Source organism: Augochlora pura, chromosome 1, assembly GCF_028453695.1.
Source record: "Augochlora pura isolate Apur16 chromosome 1, APUR_v2.2.1, whole genome shotgun sequence".
NCBI classification, from domain to species: domain Eukaryota; kingdom Metazoa; phylum Arthropoda; class Insecta; order Hymenoptera; family Halictidae; genus Augochlora; species Augochlora pura.
Window position 1 is genome coordinate 14,892,607 of NC_135772.1, and position 23,282 is coordinate 14,915,888.

The window sequence follows — 23,282 nt, forward strand, 5'->3', positions numbered from 1 at the left end:
TCATTGTTCCGCGGGGACATTGACTTCGGCACGTTCGATTGGCTTCCTGATTAACCGATAGAACAATCCAGCCCCACGAGCGGCACCGTCGAAATTACTGGAGTGCACTTTTACGCTCTCTCTCTCTCTCTCTCTCTCTCTCTCTCTCTCTCTCTCTCTCTCTCACTGCCGTGATATGCGACCATCGAAAATCGATTTTCGACACGAAAGTCTCTCACAAAGATGTCGTTAGGCTTTTATTAATTGCGTAATCGCAGATCGGTCATCGTGTTTGCTATGACTTCGCAAGAAGCGCGGAATTTCCACGAGCTTGTTCGAGCTTCCGACCTGTCCGCGTGTCGAGATCAGAAGTCCGTGAGAATCTTGCGGATGTGTTCGCTTGGACGTCTCTGGATGTTCGCTATTTCTTTTTCTCGCAGTCTCTGAAATTTGATTGATTTTAGAAGCGAGCACCACCGCGAGAGTGCGACCGAGAGCGTTCCACCTCTTGCCGCAGTGTTCACATACTTGTTCTCCGACGAGTTCAACGCACTAAACGATCCAGCAGTGAAAATTGAAGTACGTTACGCATTTATAGCGTACGCTGTATTCACCGACCTCGCAACACAATTCAAAAATAAAACACACGAATGTTTTATTGTCGCAATAGTGCTCCTCGATAAAATATGTTTTCGGTCGACTAATTATTCTTATATTTTCGCGATTATTGCAGAAACGCTCGTACGCCCGAGATACATATAATTTACATAAATATGCACGGTCTGGCAATGACTTACACCGCGCCTTAGAACAACTTCGTTCGCGGGGTGTGCGTTATGCAACCACCGTTTTCTTTGACGAACGATAATGCAAGATCTTCTAGAAATTCCGTAGCTACGGTGTCCTTAAACTGAAGTACGAGGGACCCGTGCGAACCATAATTAAGATAACGATCGCAAAACGCAACGCAGGAGATGTACAAAAAAAAAAGAATATATCGGGGGAAGAAATAGGCGCGTCAATTAAAAATGATCTCGACGCGGACTGTATTCCATTTGCATTAGCTTTACAACACGTCGGAATCGATGCGCGCGACTTTTTCCATTCCAGTTTCGCGCGGACGATCAATCGCTCTCGAACAATTCCCGGGTAACATATAATATTAACGATGCACACCGGGCTCGGCAATGTTGCGCACATGAAAGTGTAGTTCTACGCTAACATAACCTGACATAACCGACGAATGCAACGTAAAGCGAGTTAAATCGATCCACGTAACTTAACACTTGGACTGCGGGTATATTTCGCCGTCAACTTACGCGTGCAGCGTAACAACAACAAGCATGTCTCGCATACATGACTAGTATGTGTGACATATACAAATCTACTAAACACGTATTTTTACGTGGCCCGCGCGGCCCAGTGACAGACTGCGAAAAACGTAAAAGTACGTTGCCCGCGGTCCAAGTGTTAAGTAACACGCCCCTTGAATCTCGACCATACGAAGAGAAGAACGCTCGATCGAACGAGACAAATAACCTAATCACCGTTCCAAGCTGCATTCGAATCGATGCTCTCTGAAAAATACCCAACCATCGATTATAATAATAGAATTTTATTTCGGCGAACGTCTATCCGACTCGAGCGTCGAACAAATCGTTAAACGATTATGAATGGGCAATTTGCACGCCGGTTTGGCAACGTCGGTGGTTTACACGCGAAGAGAGAATCGCAGGCATGCCATAGAACCCGCTTAGTTGCTTCTAAGAAACTCAAAAGTATTTCACCGGCCACGCGTGTGCCCGTTCCGATTCAATCGCCCCGTGCTTTCCACCTTGTCGTTAAATGCGTTAATGCGCTCATTTACACCTGGCACTGTCGCCCGCCGGTTTCCTCCGATCGCCTCTTTTTACCATCGGCGTGCCACTGCCTGTTCGACCGATCGGTTGGGCGCGCAACGCTCGCGCGGCCGTCGAGTATCGGGAGAGGACCAATTCATTACGCTGCGCGAAGAGAACGCCCAAGATACTCATCTCGTTCGGCGATATCTCGGTATCTCCGAGCCACGCACCGTCAGCTTCTTTTCGTTTTCTTTTTTCCGTCCGTTTTCCTACCTTTCCAGATCCGGGTCGGAGGAAGAGAGAGACGCGTTACCGTTCGGTTCCGTTCCCGTCCCGAGCGTTTTAATCGCCTAATAAGGAGTCGTCGGGGCGTCTCTCGACCGTTCGCGACGACTCCGGGGCAGACACGGCGCAAAACCGCTGGCAGAATCGAGCTCGATTGATTTACAAAGTACCTAAGCCAGAGAACTTGGCGCGGTCATGCATGCAAGGTATACCGCACGCGACGACACTTGATCGTCGTCGGGGAGGACCGTCTCCGGGCGATCACGTTCACGGGCGACTGAATTTTAGCAACTGGTCGACGACGTCAGTCATCTCTGATGATCGTGCGAGAGCGAGCGTGTCTCTCCTCCCGCCCTGGCCCTCGCTCTCTTCCCGTCCGCCGAGTGTGGCTCGTTTAACAAAAAACCATCGCGGAGAGACGGAAACAGAGAGACAGACAGACGCGGAGGAAGGTAGGAAGGAAGGAAGGTAGGATGAGAGGAGAAGAGAAGAGAGAAGGATAATAATAAAATAAAAGCGGGGTGAGGGAAACGGAGTGGGTCAAACAAAAAAGCCGAAAAACAAAAGAAAAAGACACAGGGCGAGGGGGGGGGGGGGGGAGGAGGAGGAGGAGGGAGAACGAAGCGAACGACGGGGCGGATTCGATCAACGAACCGAAGGACGCTCAAGGATGGGGGATGCCCGAGGTGTACATTGTCCGTGAACTCCGGCATCCCACGGAACCACTCACAAAAGCGTTCATGATTTTCTTGTTCTCTCGATCAGCAGACAAAGAAACGTGTAAAAAAATACGAGAAGAAACAGAAAAAATAAGACGGAAAACAAGAAAGGAAAAAAACTAGCGAGAAAGAAGAAGAAGAAGAAGAAGAAGAAGAACAGGTGTCCGGGACGCAACACATTCTTAATTTTGTTTGCGACTAGGATCGCTCTCTCCCTATTGTGTCTTGAACATGGGCCCTCGAGTCGTGACCGCTGCCGTTGTTTCCCGACGAAACCTTGACGCGCGGCGTTCTATCGCGGTGTTAGTCGGCCACCGCGTGAACCGGCGCGGCAACCAGCAGCAGCAGCTAGCTCGATTTCCGAGGCAATCTCGATCGGAGAGGATGAAGATGAAGTAGCGAGTTTCACGGGGTCTCTCCCATCGATGCAGCGGCCGCAGCCGTTTCGCGGCGGCTCGGGCCTCGGCTCCACACGGTTCGGTTCGCTTCGGAATGAACATCCTCACCGGCAGGCATTACCCAGGGCAGAGCCGAGCAACTGTAGTCCCGGGCCGTTTCCCAGAAGTACAAAGTTCCAGTTCATTTCAAATATCATCGTTTCCCGCCGGTGTGCCGCGTGAGCCGGTGCAACGTCGATTTGAAGCATTTCGAAAACGTTGACCAGAACCAAACGAGGAAGAAGTACGCCGATCGCGCGTCGCCGATGCCGTTGATGCCGCTTCTGCTCGCTGTTGATGCCGCTTCTGCTCGCTGTTGATGCAGTCGTTACCAATTCCGTTGTTGTTGCTGTTGTTGCTTCTCCTGGTCCACACTATCTGGCGTTAACACGGCGTCGTTTCTCTTTGGATTCGACCTGTTCTTCCAGTCGCTTTACTTCACCGACTGGTCGGTAATCGATCTGAAATCAGAAAAAAGTTTGGCCTGCGGTTAGCGATGTTTTACATTCGGCGCACCGGTCTTGGGAATCGCGTGGAAGAACACCGCTCGATTTGGACGAGTTTCTTGGGCGGCCTCTCGCGCCGCGCGTCTCTTTCTCTCTCTCTCTCTCTCTCTCGCCTTGCTCTCCTCGCGCGCGTCTCTTCTCTTTTTGGCCAGCAATCGCTGCATATCGAAAGCCAGGCGCGGCTGGTGCGTTCGTGACGGGAATGTTTTAATTATTGGCATCGCGCGCGCGCGCGCTCGATACGGGAGCGATTGTATTTAATATTTGCGGCTCCGATTGAAACGTAAGACACGAAATTGATTTGTTTCGCGGTTACCGTGGATCGGCCGTATGAGAAAATAATGGGGAGAAGAATGAGATCATTTTCGCAGATTATTGGAGCTAGCCGCGAGGATTCTTATGCATATTCATGCGTTGAAATTCAAATGTGTTGCCTGCTCGATGCCGCGTCTATTTTTCAACGGGAACTGTTTGTCACTTGCGAACGAAGCGATTCTGCAGATTGAAGCGATAAATGGTAGTAAGCGACAAATTGGCCGATGAAAGGAACGATGATCATTCTGTTCGTAAGTTTAATTTGATAATTGTTATTGATCGGTTGCTATTAACACACGCACAGATAGCTAATCTGCTCAGAACTCCATTAATACTCAATTGATGTATAATACTGTACATTGAGAATCTAATTGCAGATTTGTAATCGATAAAAATAATATTATTTTGAAGACATTACAGGCCTCAAGATACTACTTCATTCGATTATTAAAGGTATTCAGCTAAAAAGTTTAATAAAAATGAAACCACAAGATGTCAATTACGTGTGACGTATGTATTAATTATATTGTTCAATTTGAAGTTACTAACATTTTTATATTTATGCCGTACCAATCATATATGTGCAAACAATCTCGTTTAAAAAATGAATTCGTTAATATTGCTTCTGGCCAAATACTTATTACAGAGGTTATGTTTCGGAATTTTGTAAATGAATTTAAAAAAAACCCAAACTTAATCACTTCCATGACATAAAAATATTATAGGGCCACACAATTTCGTTGGAAATACTGTATACTACTCCCTTACGTTCTCTACTTTGCAATTCACTATACTCGCATAAAATCCGCACTCTATTCGTTGACCATATTATTAAAACAGTACAGTGTACATTTACTTGCATAATTGCTATAATTGCGTAAAACAAGTGCGGTCCTACTCGTTAGCCATATTATTAAAAGAGTTCGGTGTATATTTAATTGCATAATTGCTTTAATTGCACAAAACGCGATGTCTACTCGTTAACCATATTATTAAAACAGTTCGCCATATATTTCAGTCTTTTATTATGTCCCATAAAATTTCCTTTATTGCAACGTTGGCGTCACTCTTACCCAAAATATATTTCAAAGCAGGAACAAAAGGAAATGAACCTTGACGCTGAGGTGCACTTAAATGGCGGCAATCAGGTGAAGGAGGGGCGATTCGTGGGGCTGCATTGGAGAGAGCCTAACCTAACTAGATGAAGAGGGTAGAAATGAGAGTTGAAAAATTTAGTGGAATTTTGCTGAATCCAATCAAATTTCACACTTGGATAACTTTGGATATCAAGAATTGGTATTGTTTTCCAAATGTTTGTCAGCGTCTTTAAAAAAAAAAAAATAAGAACTGTCCTTTGACGTTTAAATCTCATTCCTTGAAAAAAAAAAGTAACGTTTATAATTCTAAAGATATGAATGGAAATTTTCTGATTTCCTTGAAACGGTATTCGGCGCACGTGTACACGTTCCATTAAGCGGCCCGATTACTTTTCCTAGTTTCGCCGGAGCAACCCTTACGGCTGCAAACTCGCACTAAAATGTTTCTATATTGTTCGAAGCGGGCCAGCATTGCGACGCGGCGATGAGCGCAGGAGAAACGAAACCGAACGAAAGTTAACGACCGGCGTGCCGGGCTTATCCGGCGGATATTAAATCTGGTAGCGAGACATTTCTCATGCGAAAAGTTTACACCGTGGTCTGGTCGGAAACTTACCGCGGGGGCTGGTGGTTTTAAGGACTTGTAGCCGGCCGATCGACGAAAGCGGAAGGCGAAAACTGTACGAACGTGATGGGAAAAGAGAGGCTGCTGGGGGAAGAGGTCGCGACGAGTCGCGGCGAAGACGACGACGACGACGGAGGTGCGCCGCGGAAAAAGAGAATGAAGGGGGATGGGGGCACGGAGAAAGACGGGGAGAAAGACGGAGAGGAAGAGAAGAAAGCCGAGGGGGTATATTATGCTCGCTAAAGTAATGTTACCAACTCGAGAACTGGCGAACTAGCCGACAGTAAAATCCATTTTATGTCCGCCTCGTAAAGCCAGTCAAATGAAACCCGGGGACTTAGTTTTCATACGTGCATCCACACCCCATTCGCCCGGCCAGGCCAGACCCGGTTTCCTGCCCTCCACCGCAGCGGGGAGGGTCGTCACTGACTTTTTCGAAAGTCTAGACACGCCGGTTCCTCTTCACGGTGATACCGCGACGGTTTCGCTGATCTTTCCGGACTGTTTCACCTACGGTTCCCTCCGCGAGCTTCTATCCCCGCTTTTAGGAGCACCCGATGAATAAGCGTCGGCAAGTCCGCGTAATAGCAAAAAGATTTTCCGCGAATTCCCGCGGCGCGACGATACAAATTGAACTTTTATTCGGCGCGACGCGCGAGACGGTCGATTTAGGTTGACAAAAATGATCGATCACCTGGAACTGTCACGAAACGATTGCTTATTTATGGGGGTACTATATGATTCGGAAACGCTAAATTTTCATCCCTAAATTTTTCTTATCAGGATCGCATTCCTGTTGGAAAATGTATACAAGGTGAGTCAAACTCTACTAAGTTTTATTTTTTGACTTTTCATGACTCCTGGTGAATTTGCTTTTTAGTTATGGACAAATCTATGCAAGGTGTATTTTACTTTCATTTACATTTTTAAAAATATAAAAACGTAATAGGGGCAACTATATTTACTTGTCTGCTTCAATTCTTTCACTCGATATATTCTAATTTCTTTTTTTAATTTTCCCACCTTTGGAAATAGTTGGATATATCTATTAGCTACTTGGAAGTTTAATAGCTATATCCGTAAGTTTCTATAAAACTTTGTAATTTAATTTTCAATGAAAACTTACCAAATTTAACGTCAACGGAGCGGTAGAGAAAATAAAATTTCTGCTTCAACTAATTATGTTACTCGAAATTTGGGTAATCAAAGTTCCAAATATATTATTCGCTCTGAATAAAGAAAGAAATAAGTAATTACGATTATTAATAATATAATTAATTTTATGACTTCCTTGGATAATGAAACATGTTCGTCTTCCTAGATCGGTCGTTTCGCCCACCGTGCGACGCCCCGGTGAACTCACGCGACCGCCGCGCTTCGCGGCACATTCGGGTCGAATAACAAAGTTGTGTTAAAATGAAATAACTTTTAGAATATTATTTAACCTTGAAAATCTGTATCAAACGTGAAGTATTCTAACAAAAGTATGATTTATTACACTTAACGTAAATTGTAATCAGAAAGTGACAAAGAATAAATATATCAAATACAAAATAGCGAAAATATTTGTTATTTATATCAAATTTTATTATTTATATATTCTATTATATCATTTTATATTTTCATTTCTATTACATTATATTTTAGTTTGCATAAAAATTCACTAACTATTAATACCATTCATCTAGATCTTGCTAAATAAATTGCTGCGAATCTGTAGATATTTTTATAAACAAACATGCTTGTAAATTTTACTAATTCTTAACCGAATAAGCTTGATTCATAATTGTTCCATTAAGCTCCAGAAACCAAAATTAAACTGTCTCGCGACAGCAATTTCAATTCTGAAAAATCAGCTTCCCGATAAATTATAAAGTCGACGACTGCGTTCATCGCAGTTCAATGATGATTTTTCACCGAGAATTTCGTGCATTGAAAGGAACTCTAACGAAACGCGAAAGAATAGCCGTCCGCCATTAAGGAAAGCGTGTCGAGGATTGAAGGAGAGGAAAACGCCGTGGGGGAAAAGGAAGCCGGTTAATGGGTCTCGTAACGAGTCCCGTAACGCTTATGCGAGACGACCCCATCAAATGTTACACATATTTAACCCGGCGACGTTGCGCGGATTATTATTTCCACTCGTAAAGCGAACCGGTCGAACGATCGACTGTTACTTTGACGCCGCTTTCGTTTAGCGGGGAGAAGGACTGTCGGCATTATTCCTCCGCGGAATATACCGATACACAGAGAAAAACAAGCGTATACCCTGTGTGCACAGATACACGCATCTACATTGCGCATTCTTCGAATGCCGTTCTGGTTCACCGACTTGTCCCGCGGCTTTACGATTCGTCCCGTTTTCATGACTTTCCAAACTATCGTCGGAGGCGCAGAACAACCGCCGCCATCTTTCTTTTTTTATTCCATTTCTTTCCGACGACAATTGTGCACAGCGGTCTGAGAATTCGATTTCTGTGGCTTCAATTATTTCAGCATTGTATCAAGGTTTTAGGTTGCGTTATTCGTCACGACACCAACTAGGATGTTAACAAATTAAAAATATGTATTCACGTTTAAAAAATCGAAATAGCCAGCTCTGTTATAAAATAATTTTCTCAAGCTTTTATTTTTTAATTTGTAGAAAAATGAATAGTAGAACCGACTAACTGTTGTTGGTAAGATTTTTTTCTTATCACGTCATTAAAAATATCTGAAAAATCGTGCTTTGTTTTGAAATTAAAATAATCATTATCTTCTTAACAATTTGAACTTTCACGTAAAAATAGTGCCAAATTCAACATTTTTTTTATACACCTCAAAGTTACGATTATCATAAATGTTATATTGTTCCTAAATTCATTGAAGTTTATTCAAGACAATTAAATAATTGAAATAATTCTCAAACTATAACAGGATATTATCTTGTGATAAGAAAAACTGTTTCTGAATACAGAAACTCAAAAATTGGATTTTTGCCATGGAGTTCCGTTTGCCCGACCACCGTGCAGCGTAACAAAAACGGTTTGCTTTCTTACGTGATTTTACGCCCCGTTTTTACTTCCTCCCGGTGTCCTGAAAATGATTACCTTTTGTTTTTTATTGTTATCGTCGGATCTTTATGGAAACTTCGCCCCGCTTCGCAGCAGAGCCAATGAAAGGCTAGAGAACGAGAGAAAGAGAGAGAGAGAGAGGAGGGCGGTAGAAAAAAAGCTGTCGCGATTTATTTTTCTCCGCGGAACAACAGGTTTTTATCGCGATCGTAAAAGTACGCATATGTAGAACTAAATATTCGTGAGTTTGCGCGGCCGAATCCCGGGAGCAACGGAATGCTACAAACGCATTTCCCCGCCGCATTCGCGGCCCGCGTACAGAATCTCTCGCTTTATCGTATTCGAAATGTTTATATCCCAATTATGTATACTCGCGCCGCTCTGTTCGAATACCTTACCGGATTTCAGTTTTATTGCCGGGCTATTAGCTGAATACTACTATTTAATATCGTAATTAACGTCTTACTACGGCCGGAAGAGATCGTTCACAGAAATTGGATTTCAGGAAATAAAAGTAATTTTAATCAACCGGACGATAAACACTTTCACTTATCCGTTAAACAAGAAAAAAAAGATGGCGCCAGCAAATGACCGTAAAATATCCCAGCAAAATTATTTTAATATTTAATAATATGTTTCCAGAACTTTTTCCTTTTGGTGAGAACACGAAATAATAATCAACTAGTTTAACTCGTCTTCCAGCCTGTTATCTTGGACGACTTTCCGCGTAACAATGCTAGCCTACATGGCTACATTATATAATTATATCGATCGGTTCAATTAATATGCATCGAGAATCATTTCTTCGCTGGTTTATCTCCTGCGCCAATAAACCGGCGCAGCAATTATCGGTAATTGTTATTGCATGTAGCGAAAAGAGGCTCGCTCTGTACGCAAACTATATTACAAGCGGCCGATTATAACAGCGTCTAATTAATATTTTCTCGGCGATCAAACCAGAGTAATAGATAAAATTGATTACGGATGCCGGACTTCTGGTTCGCCAATCGTAAACACGTCTCTATTAGCTGATGGTCGCTCGAAGAGCTGAAAAACAGTCTGCCTATTAAAACTTATACTTGGATGCAGTATAACGATTTATGAGCGGAAGTCCGATTATTTTACGGCTTAAACGACTGTTACACTTTTTCATCGTGTTTTCGTGAACTTCCTCCTTCCTCGAGGAATTATTTATAGCAAAGACTAATCTACAATCGAAATATTTTAGTTGCTGTAGCAAAAACTGATAACACGTAATTAAATGTATAGTTGCTTAGAGTGTTTCAAGTGGTACATTAAAGGTAGAGAAAATGTATTCTCAAGATCGTCCTCTTTATGAGATTTTGAGGTTATATTTCTTAAGTGGGATTACATATTTTACCGATCGACACAGTTTATAATTCATTTGAAGACTACCATGTAAAATTAGAATTGCCATACCTCCTGCCTGCAAATCTTATCATATTAAAGTTACTGTGATCGAAACACCTGTGATCATTTTATATTCGATTATTATACAATTTTTATGTATCAATTCTCAGCTGCAATTTTTTCTGCAGATGCAACGATATACGAGGAGGCTTTAAATTATTGTAAAAATAATGACATTCGTAGTTTTATTTGACACTGACGTTACAATTCATTCTGTGTTCGGTGAGTAAAATTTCGTATAAGTTTTTTAAGAAATAACTAAATGCAAATCGATATAATAAATCGAGTGGTTATTAAAGCACGAACAGAGAAGAAAATAAAGATTAGTTAGCTTGAAGCAATGGCAACTTAAACACAAAAGAAGTATAGTAAAATATCTTATTCGATGCATAGCATTTTTCAAACAGAATTTAAAGAGCACCATTTTATTCAAAGGATGTTAAAACCAGTGGAGCTCCGAGTATATTCTAAGAATACAAAAGAATCGACACGGTCCTCGAATCGTTTTAACAGCGCAGGAACGCTCGCCGATAGAAAAGACTACGATGCACTCTTTTTGTCCGGCAAGAAGAGATCGCGAGTTCATTCAGATGCCAGTTACCAGCCATTCCAGCATTAAGACAGACGCCGGGATCGCGTGCAATTTACAAAGGAAATCAAGCGGTCGCGAGCGGGCCCCCTCGCAGATAAGTAATCTCGCGCTCAATCTTCTCGCCGCTTTCAGATCGGAACGAGATAAAGAAATTGTTTCGGTACTGTTCGCGCGATGAACTCATTGTCGGGCGGCTCATTGCTTTTCGATCCGAGCCGCGAAAGAAATCGCGCGACGCTCTTTGCGACTCGGCCGAAGAGAGACCCTCTCTGGCCGATCTCTTCCGCGGCGGGCATTTTCATACGGCGGGATGATCTAGGCAGGACCCGAGAGACAGCTCGGAAAGCCGTAAAAGAAGGTCTAAAGAGAAGAAGACACATTCAGGCACGTAGCTAAAATGGAAACGGCCACGGTCGTTGCGGACATGGTGGGTGGAAGTTTATCGTCCGCCAGTAAGTGCTTCGCAGGTTCTCACTTCTACCCTGTCCGTGTCTTTCCATCTAGGGGGTTGGGAGGCCCGTAAAATCACTGCGAATACTTCAAATAATACCTATCCGGCGAGCACACGCCAGGTAGGATCGCTTTGACCGGCGGGCTTTATCTTTTCGGCGTTATCCGTTTATTTTCCCGTAACGTAACGTGCCTCTTTGTAAACACGGCCCTCCATCTTTTCTATATTAAGACGAAATTACAGCTTTCCGCTTCGGACTGTAATCGCGAATGAATTGTACGGATGTAACTATGTTTTCTGACGATCCGTGACGACGTTCGAAAATTTAAGAATCGGTTGCTTTAACAAGTGCATCGTATACTAACCGAATTTATAGACGAATTAATTAGTATTGCAGTTTATTTAAGATTAATTCAATTTATTCTTGAGTAGTATCTGTTTTTGATCGTTTTATCAACATTACTGCACGCCTGGACTACAATTCAACACGGAATCAAAATTTTGAAAAAACGTAACACTCTTGCAATACTACAGTTTTTTAGATACCGTTCGACAAAGATAAGTAAAATTATACAATAGAAATGACAAGGGTCTAATGTTTTATAAAAATAGTACAGGAGGGATAAATTAAACGCTTTTTAGAATAAGTAAACGCATAAATGTATCAAATCTGTAATTAATAACGAAGTTGAATTACCTGAAAGTAGTCGCATATCCTTTTCTTGAAAGACAGATTTGTAAATATAAGAGATTTCATAGCATTTATAACTATTTAATAGCATTTATAATTATTTAATAGTATTTATAATTATTTAACAGTATTTATAATTATTTGACAGTATTTATAAATATTTGACAGTATTTATAATTACTTAACAGTATTTATAATTATTTAACAGTATGTATAATTGTTTAACAATATGTATAATTGTTTAATAGCATTTAATTATAATTATTTCATAGACCTTTTTGATGCATAAGCACGCTTGGTACCTTAACCATGCGCATCTGCACAAGTACCGAGAGAAGTGTATGAAGTTAAAATGTTCAGTCTCCTGTCCTGGTAGCGAGACAGGCTCTAAAAGTAAATGAGATACGGTCACATCAGGTGCAACGCCTGAAATGTCAAGCTTGCATCGATCACCCTGTATTTCCATAATTCAAACGCTTAACGAAAATGTTTTCAGGCAATTAAATATTTCTAGGCAGTGTTATATGATCTGAGTCGGCTCAAACAGATAAACGCCTATCATTGTTTTAAATTAATTCGAACTACGTTCAATTTCAGATGCCCAAAACGATGTGACATTTATATGATATAATATATTACAGTGAAATAACATCAACGTGCATTCACAAAAATTCAAACGACCTAAAAATCTCTAAAATCTGACTACACTTTTCTCGAACACGTCGCGAGTCATCTTTCTCTACAAAAAAGTGGTTTCTACAAAAAAGGAAAAAAAAAGCAGGGAATATTTCAAAACCGAAAATGATATACATTTTACATATGTCCAGCAAGAGGAAACATATGTCACCAACTTTTATGCCCAAAAGCCAACACCTGACCCCATACGGTAGGCGTTTTAAACGCGCTTACCTGCCTGCCAGCCAGCGAAACATAGTCTTATTATTTTTATGAAGTAGTCACTTTTATGGCACCATAACTCGAACGTTAACCATTTTACACAAGCGAGAGATGCGCCGGTGGCAGATAGAAGTAAAATGCGAACCATTCGAACTATGCTGTTTCCCCCACAATGCTCGCGTGTTCGCGGAGACGCGCCGATGGAATTCGAAAACGGAGCCGCGGCCATTATTCAGAGGCAGCGAGAAGGACGGAGACGAACAAACGGGCAGAACAAGAATCGTACAATGTCCGTTCAGGTTGAAAACATCGCAGCGGATCAATAAACGTCGGCTAATTTCGCTGATGCCCGGTCCTTCTTCCTCGTCCGTGGTTCGCTTGCGAGGCAAACAAGCCCCGTGACGACCAATCCGCGGAGCGAATGTATTCCTTCTAGTTTATGTTTCCCTCGTTTATCGTCGTGGCTCACGTTCGATCGGCGGCGGGCCATCGGCCGGAGCCGAGCAGAGCCGAGCGGAACGGAGCGGAGCGGAGAGCGAAGGAACCAGTGGAACGACGGACGGAGGAAAATCGAGGCGATTCCTTGAACGCGGGTGGCCGTTCTTTTTGGTCGGTCATGGAACTCGATTATAGTCCATGAGAAGAGATCAGTAGGAGGCGGGGTTCTTTTCATTAACGAGAAAGAGACGCGCGGTGCCCCGGCTCTCGGGGCCCCGGTGGCTTAGCTCGGGCAGAGGTAGGTGCTCGACAGACGTCGTATTTCATAGAGGCCCCGACTGTATTTTCGCGCATATGACTTTAACTGTCGATGCGGACTTCGCTTGTATTTCTTCTCAAGTTTTACTGGCGCTAGGTCGGCCGCTCTGAGCCGTAAACGTCAGTCCCCGGCTAAAGCCCTGCACGCCTGCTTGTCAGGTTCCTTCTTCAACCTCCTCTTCTCCTTTGCCTGCGCCGTCTCTCCCTCGTCTGCTTCGGAAACGCCGCGCCGCGCCGCGCCCGAGCCGGAGCCGGAGCCGCTTCGAGCAACTTCGAGCCGCGCCGCGCCAATGTCAAGAATCATCCGATGGTTTAGCGACTAAACTCTACCCTGTGGCAAGAGGCCGTGGCAATGTTCCACGGCCGAATCGGCACTCGATCGCGCAGAAAACAGCTCGATCGAACACCACTTTGAACGGCTCCGTCCGTCTTATTGCCGCTCTTCGATAATCAATAATAACGTCGATGCTTCGAAGTTCTCCAAGTATCGTTATTTCTCGGTAGCGTCTCCTTCTGACGTGATTTTAACGTTATGCATATTTAACCTTTTAGATACTACGCGCCACTATAGTGGCTTTCGCGAATGGCTCGTGCTTTACTCAATTGTTTTATTATTTATTAAAGCAAACAATTAAAGTGAAAGTGTGTATATACAATATATTAAGGAAAGAATATATGTTATTAGCACCATATAGAGATATCCAGAAAAAATATATATTAAGAGAAAATCGTAATTTAGTTACAAAAAACTTTATTTGCGCAAAATCCTGCCGTATCTAAAACGTTAACGAATGTATTTGGGTTGCATAAAGTAGAGTGAAATTAATGAGAAAATATTTTCTACACGTCGATGAAATTAGGAAACGTGTCGAAGGAACGGATATGGATTGTGCACCCACGATATATTAATTGCTCTGTAAGTGCAGACATGCGTGTTCGTTTTATAACTGTACCAGTTTCTTAAGTAAATAATCTCCTATTGTATGCAAAACAACGTAACGGTGTTGCACCGATACACGATTACCTTAAAAGATCGTTCCCCTTATGTATATAAAATTACAGCAACGACGTTTTCGTAGCAATCATTCGCGATATTTTAATACCACCTTCATGCATATCTGAATATTTGAAAACGCATATTATGGTAAATGAACAATCTACATTGGAACAATCATTTCATTTGCTGTAGTATTTCTAAGTTATTCAAAATATCATTGCTTAATGAACACTAACACAATTTCGAATTAATCATTTTTATTAGGCTATATGTACCTGTAACGTATAATCCCATAGACATTCTAATAATTCGATAATGAGCTATGGAGAATCAACATTTTAAGCTTCTGGTTTCAAAGAGCCTGCTTATTGAAACAGTAATCGTTCAACAAATGATAAAAAAATTACGAGCGTCGTTAAAACAATTGGCGAGCAAAGCAGAACATCTATCCCGTTTAATGAACGCAAAAAAAAAATAAGCTATACTCGAGAAAAATGTCACGAGAGGAAAAGAAAGATGCAACAATAATATCCGCCATATAAAAATAATCTATACTAATACAACCTGTTGAACAAAAATGCAGGAGAGAATATTCTTCATTAAATTGGCAACCGGAACGAGAGAAGACGAGAAGAAACAAAGGGAACCCGTGAAGTAGCATTCGGATTCTCTGGTAGCCAGACAAAGAACCCCGAGCGCCGAAAATAAGCGTTTTCTAGAAATTCTGTTCCCGGTGGGCAATAAGGTCAGGAACGAGGAGGGGGAGGGGAGGGGAGGGCGGCTTAGAATCGACCGGAAGACGTCGGTACCCGTAACGTTCTCGGGACTTCATTAGAGATGCAATACGGCACGGTTTTTGCCGGGCAAATGAAGGGAACCGGCTACGTGCGAGAGAGCGGCCGGTTGCTTTCAAAAAAGTTACGACGAGGTTTTATGGGGGTTTAATTGTAGCCCGCGACTGTGGTTAGAAAGTAGTAAAACTTCGTTTGCCAGTAGAGCCGGATCTGTTACACTGCTTAACGCTCTCCGGTTCTTGGTTACGTACGGGGAAGACACAATGATGATGACGAGGAGGAGAGGACGAAGAGGAGCCGGGGCCGCGGCGTCGACTCACGCACTTCTGCCGCTGTTAATTATTGCTTTGTCTTGAAAATTGCGCCTCCGTTCTTAGAGAATAGGGGCGACGCTCGCCGCCAAGGCCGAAACGGGGCTTTCGTACGATATTTTCCACCCTGTCGTCGCAGATGTCCTCGGGTTTCTCTGACTGACCGGAGGGCATATAGGACTGCTCGACGGAATTTTCCCGGGAATATTAACATTTTGACATATGCACTCGTTTCCATACTATTTCGAATTTTTTCAATCATCTGCTCTATGTATTTTTGGATAATCGGTAAACCGTAGATTTTATATATTTATGACAGTGTTGTCCACGTGAAATGTTAAACAATTTGAAATTTGAACAAATGTCAAACAACGAAGACATTGGAAAAATTGTAAAACGTCATTGTTAACTAAATTTTAATAAATCTAAAAGAAGAAAAACATATGAGATGGTAAAAGAAAGATAATATTGACTGTACAGCGAAATCGCCTTTTTAAGTATTTATCGTGCAAAGAATGCCGACCGAGCGTGGCGTGTATTTTTTATAGTCGTCATTACGTTTGGGGAAACTACCCTTCGAGCATCAAGGTGAAATAAAAATTAAAATAAGTCTCATTAGAAATTAGCTAGATGGTCAGAAAGATTGACATGCAGGTGGTATGACTTTAGAAATAAATAGTTGCGTGTACCGAAGGAGACAAGAACGTCCGCGCATTACGCACCGTTTCTACTTACGACGTGTTAGAAGAGGTCACCGTGCTAAGGAGTTATACAATTTTTAACGATTTTATTAAATTTTGCGCATAAATGTGCTTACGTACCAATTCGCATCAAAGCTGGTTCGTTGTTTAAAACTATCAAATAAATAAAAATTATTGACTAATCCACTAATTAGAATCACTAAAAGATTCTGAATTCTTGGTTCCGTAATTACAAAAGCCTATAGAAGAGTTTTTTCAGGAAACCATACGATAGAATTAATCATTTACAGATATGTTGCAAGAAGAACCAATCGAAAGCACAATAAATGCATTTTTGTAATTCGTACCATAAACTATAATATTCTAAGAAATTGTTCTTTTCTAGTTCACTTTGTATGTCTCTAGATATATTCACTTCCCATATAGAGAAATGCAAATATTAACACACAACTGATTTCAATGAAATTCTCAACACGCACATCAATTATAGAAACGTAAAATTCTTTTAAAAAATTTGTTACGCATTGCCCAATAAATCGAACATTCGAACGCTTTAAAATTATTCAACTCGTACAGTCCACTTTAAAAAATCTTACTCCCTTTTAAAAGGTGCCTATACATATTTAATTTCAATTCGGTATTAATACATTCCGCTAACTGATTTTAATGACTCCGATCGATTGTCGCAGCTCTGTTTACTTCCAGTCACTTTTCGTGCGATCCGACCATTAAGACAGCGATTAGATCGGCCCCGATCAAGAATAAAGAAGGCAGGGAACGACGAAGACGGAAGAGCCGATCGAAGGTGCACGGCGAAACAATCCGGCGGATCGGCCGGAGGAGGGTTGGTTTTGCTTTTCGCCAGCGAAAGCAACATCAATGTAATCAGGCAGGTCACTTAGAGCGGACTGAACGACGATCGTAAACGTGGTTCGCTTTACAGCTCGCGGTATTCCTTCTCTCTTTTTTTTTCCTCTCTCTCTCTCTCCCCCTTTTCTGCTCAGCGTTCCACCGTTTCTTCGGTTCTTTTGCGCGTCTTCCTGTTCTCCTTCTCCCCGTGGTCCCCGGTTTACTCAACCGCTTTCGCCGGAGCGGAGCGGAGCGGCGTCATCGCGAGGTCGTAAGTGAGACGCACCCCAGACTCTAGCTTATTTTACTCCAACCGTAGTAAACTAGCTGACTTTATGTGACAGACACTACCCGAAGTCGAAACCGTCTCACGGGCTGTGATCCCACGAGAACACGCCGGAACTGTGGCGGGCTCATCTTTGTCCTGGTCGTAAACGTTTCGAATACCGGCGCGGGAAGAAGAAACGCTGTCCGAACGGAAGGACATCGAGACGTTCCACCATTAAAACCGATCGACCGTCCCAATCTACCCGTATCTATATTGTCTGTCGCGACAAAGTGTTCGTCCCTGTTCAACCAATTAAATTTATCATAACCGGGCCGTTCGGGCCCTGAATTATGTACTCGTTACGTTTTAACACTTTGACTGGCCTGCCAACAACCGCGAAATCTTTATGAAACTAAAGCGTTCCTTTGCCGACCACATTAAAACCGAGAAACCAAGTTGAACTGCAGCGATTACATCCCAATCAAATTTGGAAGATATCGTAGAGTGGAGCGAATATTAATTTCATATTTCACTCTCGTATGGGTAACACGATGGCACTGAAAGTTTTAAACAAATTTGTATTATAAGTGAAGCGCTTTTGACCCTGTTACGCTCTTTCGAATACTTAAAAAAGAAGTGCAGTTTTAAAGACAAAGTCCACTAGGAAAAATAAATATTGAAAGTTTTTAATCCAGTGAACACATTTCTAATTTGTACACGCAAAGTGAAAAATATTTTAAAAATCAAATGATCCGTTAAATATGATTTCAAGTCTGTAGATAATTACATTACCATTATAGCAAATCGAATACAAATTTTTCATTATAATAATAATGATCGATACAAAAGAATGTCGAGAAGACAACGCGAATTCATATTTCACTGGAAATTATGTTTTCTACGTCCAATGTTTCAAATACGTAACCAACGACAACTTAACTATAGCATGTGAAATAAATGAACAGTACTATCAGTAGACTGTCGCTATTACGCATATCGACTCGAAATTACAATTGATTGTCATGTTTTCTACTAGTGACACTATATTTAACCACGACCTCGTATTCTGCATAAAGCAGCTTAAATTGACTTTGCGTACATTGTCATCGCGCATAGCGTAACTAGGAAAATCTAATAATCCAAAAATCTAGTATCCAGCAATTATACGACGCGTTCCTTTGAATATTCAGCAAGCTTACTAATTATTTCATTCGTTTGATCACAATTGCGGTCGGCATTTATGCGACCGAACAAAGTTTAGCGAAATGGAAATCCTCAGAAATTAATATCTTTGAAGTTTCAACATTTTCACATGAACCCATTGTATTCTTATCATTTCTTTTCATATTTCCTATTGTCATCAGCTGATCATGCAATCGCTGTTCAATCGCAATTGTAGTTACTATAGACAATTCAGTGTTTTCGAATTGTTAACACATTATTAACCGGTGGATTTGGTTTTAAAAAAACTAAAATATTTGATGCCAAAAATAAGAAAGAAACTTCGTATATTAACAATTTTTCCATCGCGTAAGTTACAATCGTTGCAAATGGGTTGTCAGAAGACGTCACGTGACGTCTCCAGTCAATGATATGCTAACATATGGACAATGGCGATCACTACATTACCACTAATTACGACGACTTCCGCTTTAGCAAATGATCGTCTATTACAGCGATCGTATTTTCTTTCTTAACTCAATTCATCGTTTCTTAATTCATTTGCAATGACTGCGAACGAATAAACATCCAGCAGAGCATGAAAACGTATCAACGTTATTCTTCGCAGTATGGCATTAAAGTGTATTACTTTATTCAGTTAATAACAAAACGGAACAAAATGGAGCATCTGTTATTTCGGCAGAGCTGCGGACGATTAAAGAAAATTACCTTTCTTCCTTTAGATAAACGGTTGCGGTGGCTCAATTTCCTCTGGCTTGCTCCGTCTATCGTGCCTCGCTCGTGAAGGAAAAATGCCAGCGCGGCAACATCCTTTACGGCCGGAGATTCACCGACTCTTTTCCCTCTTTAAACAGGACATCAATGTCGTCTATAAACGAGATGAGATTGACCTATCGTATCTCTCGGCAGAATCTTTCGGCAGACCAATACTATCGGGGCTTTAAACTTGGCCGCGGTCCAACGATACGTCGCGTACCATACATACGTGATTCATTGTCCTTATGTCAAATGGAACCACTTAATGCAATTCTTTTACAGTTTTGCAATGAAACTAGCTGCTGGAAAGTGCATCCAAATACTGCGACTGTTTGACGGGGAATTTCAACCAATATTCTGGATAATTAAGTCGGGGTGCAGAAGATAAAATTACAAATGGAAATTTTAACCTCTGTTATAAACATTCTATACAATAATTAACGATGATAGGATTAAGTTTTCTGCACGGAGAAGTTCAAGTGCCAGATGTATATCCTAGCTGTCCCACGAAATGTTGCAGACATAATTTAAATTAAACACACGTAAAATTAAAAATACTAGCAGATGTGTTATTTAAGTGGCGTTATTTGTAGAAAGTTACTCAAGATTAACGTCGCAACGAATGGTTCAAATATAGGAAAGCCGCGGGACAAATACCTTTGATATCCAGGTGAACAAATTACGACTAATCGGGCAAAGAAACGATTTCCATCTCAAAGGATCGGCGAACCTTGATTCAACTAAATTCCCTGGGCCAGATCAAATAAAACTCCAGATCCCGTTAAGATATGATGGGTGGCACATACCACCGGTGACAGAGGCCGGACGATTATTCGAAATTTTGCGGGAGATGTGGAAGAACTAGTTCGACATCGAGAAACAAAACACGTTCCCTTTGAAGCAAAACTATCCCGAACCCGAACGACATTCGCTGCTAACTTCTCAAAGCTGCCGCTAGCTACGAGGCTGGTGCACAAAGCAGCTCGGGGAGATAAATACGGTCTCGACTTTAACGATGACAACGCTATAAAGAAAGAATCGAATTCCCAAGTGCTCGGGAGAAGAGCAACCATCGTGTGCCGGCTCTCCGTTCGTGTTCCCCCGTTGATTAGCTCCTTCGTCGAGCGTTTCCGAGGATTTACATCCCACGGGTAAACGAAATACAGCTTCTCTGCCGGCGACAATTAGCCGATTACTAGAGATTAACGACCGTTCTTAAAACTTTTATGTACGATCCCGCCAAATCGCGTTCAACGAAACAATAACCTGAGTCGAACGTAGAAAATGGATGTTAACCATGTACAGTTGACTTTTTAACGCTAAATTTTAACGAATTAAATTAAATAACGAGTTGTTAAACATACGTAGTGTTTTTAAAACTGCAACGATTGTAAAATATAAAATTTGAAGCTGATCATTTTCACCGACAAGGTAGTATTGGTATACAAAAATTGATATTACTAGCAATTAGCAATTATTGGATACGGATTAACAACGGAAAAATTCTGATGTGTGAAGGAATAATCAAAACTCACAGTGACGAAGGAAAAGCCTCCTTTTCAACTTCTCTGCATTGTTTTAACAAATTGCAAGGAACACGACCAACTGCGAGACAATTAATGTTTCTACAGTTTAGTGCTTCACTCTACAATTAAGTATCATTGTTTCTTTATTAGAATATTGATCGCTAACCACAACGCATCAATGCTATATTCACGAATCGATTTTCACACGACCAGAAACAAAGTATACTGTCGTACATTGCTAATGTACTTTGACTGTCCGCATACTCGAATGTATGCATTGCGGTTATTAATAGCGTCGTTTATACGAAAACAGCAATTAAAGAACAACTACCGATGTATTACACCAGCGTCAGTTTATCATCTCTACATTAACCGGTCATTAGGCGTAGATCACTCGTGTGACGCTGTTTATTCACATGTTCGCGAGAACTCGCTGCGACCACGTAACAGTAGAATCCGCGTAAAGTATTTTCGTCTGAAATTATTTCTGTTTCGCGCGCCGGCCAGATTTGATTTACCCTTGCCTACGGTCGGGGATCTTGATTTGACGCTTCGCGCGAAAAGTCAAGTCCCGTTTATTATTGGAACGAACGTGCAATAGAGACACAGCCTGGTTCGGGTGAAATTAATATTAATTATTTATAAATTAATGTTATTACTAGAAATTTTGTTTGAACGACTAGTGGAAGAATTGTACGCTTGCTCGTTGCGATACTGCTCTTTCTTCTGAACGGGTTAAGCATCGAGCTTGTTTGAAATCTACGGATTACCATGTTGTAATAATGCTCATTTAATAATACGAATTTATAATATAATTAAATAAATACAAATTTGATATGTAGATATATTCTTTTATGATCTCGAAATTATTTAAAATGTATTTATATAGAAGAATATCGCCTTTCATAGAGAATTTGTAACAGAGTTTATATGTTGGTGATAATATTATGTTATTGTATAAAATTATTTATCACCGTGATTTCCAGTTAATTTGAAATCGGTGAATTAAAACTAGTATGACTTATTATAATCTAAAATTTCTACTATATTTATGGATATGATTTGTATCGATTAGTTCTTGGTGCTTTCTTTGGACATTATTTAATAAGCTTTCTTTATTTGAGCGACGAAATCGCGAAGGATATTATAACGTCGATTGTAAAGAGAACCTTTGGCGACAATGGTAATGGCTATAATAAAAAGAATGCCGTAAAAGCGAACAGTTAAAATTGGAATCAGTAAAGAAAGAAACGGAAGAAGGGAATAAACGGAAGTTGAGGAACAGTTTGCTAGTCCGAACGGCACGGTCTGGTTGGCTCTTGAAAGGAAGAGCATTTTATAGGTTAGAATCTGTTTTATGTGTGCCAGATTTCCTATTACGGCCCCCAACTTCGGGCGCTCCAGACGACAGAAGAGCGTCTAGAGAGAGAACTTTATGTCCTAAAACGAAAACTAATCCCTCAGCCGTATTTCTCCGAAGAATCATAATCGTCTCGTCCGTCAATTGACTTCCGATTCGAGAGTCGAGGACTTCTGCGCGCCAGCCGGAGATCGGCCACATTTGAAAATAATTTTAGCAATGAAATCTAATGAATTTCCTTCTAGAAATTAGGTACTTCATGAAATTAGTCTTAGTTTGAGAGGAACATTTTTATACGAACAAATCGGATTTTGAAAAGTGGTATAAATATTTCTCTTGTTAAATATTACACACTTGTGGACGTAAAAATGCTAAATTGCGATTATTGAAACTAATACTGTGATAAAGATTACTAGAAGTGTACATACATTATTGTTACTTGTATCTAATAATGTAAAACAACATTTATCCTCCATTTTTACCATAAAGAATTTTCTAGTTTGTAAATTTAATTTATTCTTCATTTTGCGTCTTATAAAATAATCTATGCACATTGGGATTCAAATCAAATTTCATAAAAACCTATTCAATGGTTTCTTAAAATAAAATCTTATCGTTGGATATCATTTAAAGAATTATTTCTTCAGTCATATTTGAAATAAAAAAAAATAGAGAAATAATTCTGTAGGAATGTGGAATCTAGCTAAAAGTCGGAGTGGACGCAAAATATATAAAACTACAGTTGAATGGAAGAACGTCTGTACAATACAATGTTTCGGCTGTGACTGACTGCAGGCATAGTTTTCGCCGGCGATGGGAACTTTCCCATTTCTTTATGACCCGCCATCTGGCCTATTCTTAAGTGC

At 41.1% G+C, this 23,282-nt stretch overlaps 1 protein-coding gene across 2 annotated transcripts in view; it reads right to left on the bottom strand.

Annotated features, from left to right (window-relative positions):
* Positions 1–3,557: 3,557 nt before the first annotated feature.
* Positions 3,558–23,282, bottom strand: part of Dsx (transcription factor doublesex) — a 46,530-nt gene continuing 26,805 nt past the window's right edge. For both annotated transcript variants that reach the window (XR_013494388.1, XM_078184909.1), the window contains exon 3: positions 3,558–3,722. The gene's annotated coding sequence lies outside the window, so the exon portion shown is untranslated. The remainder of the gene's footprint in view (positions 3,723–23,282) is intronic.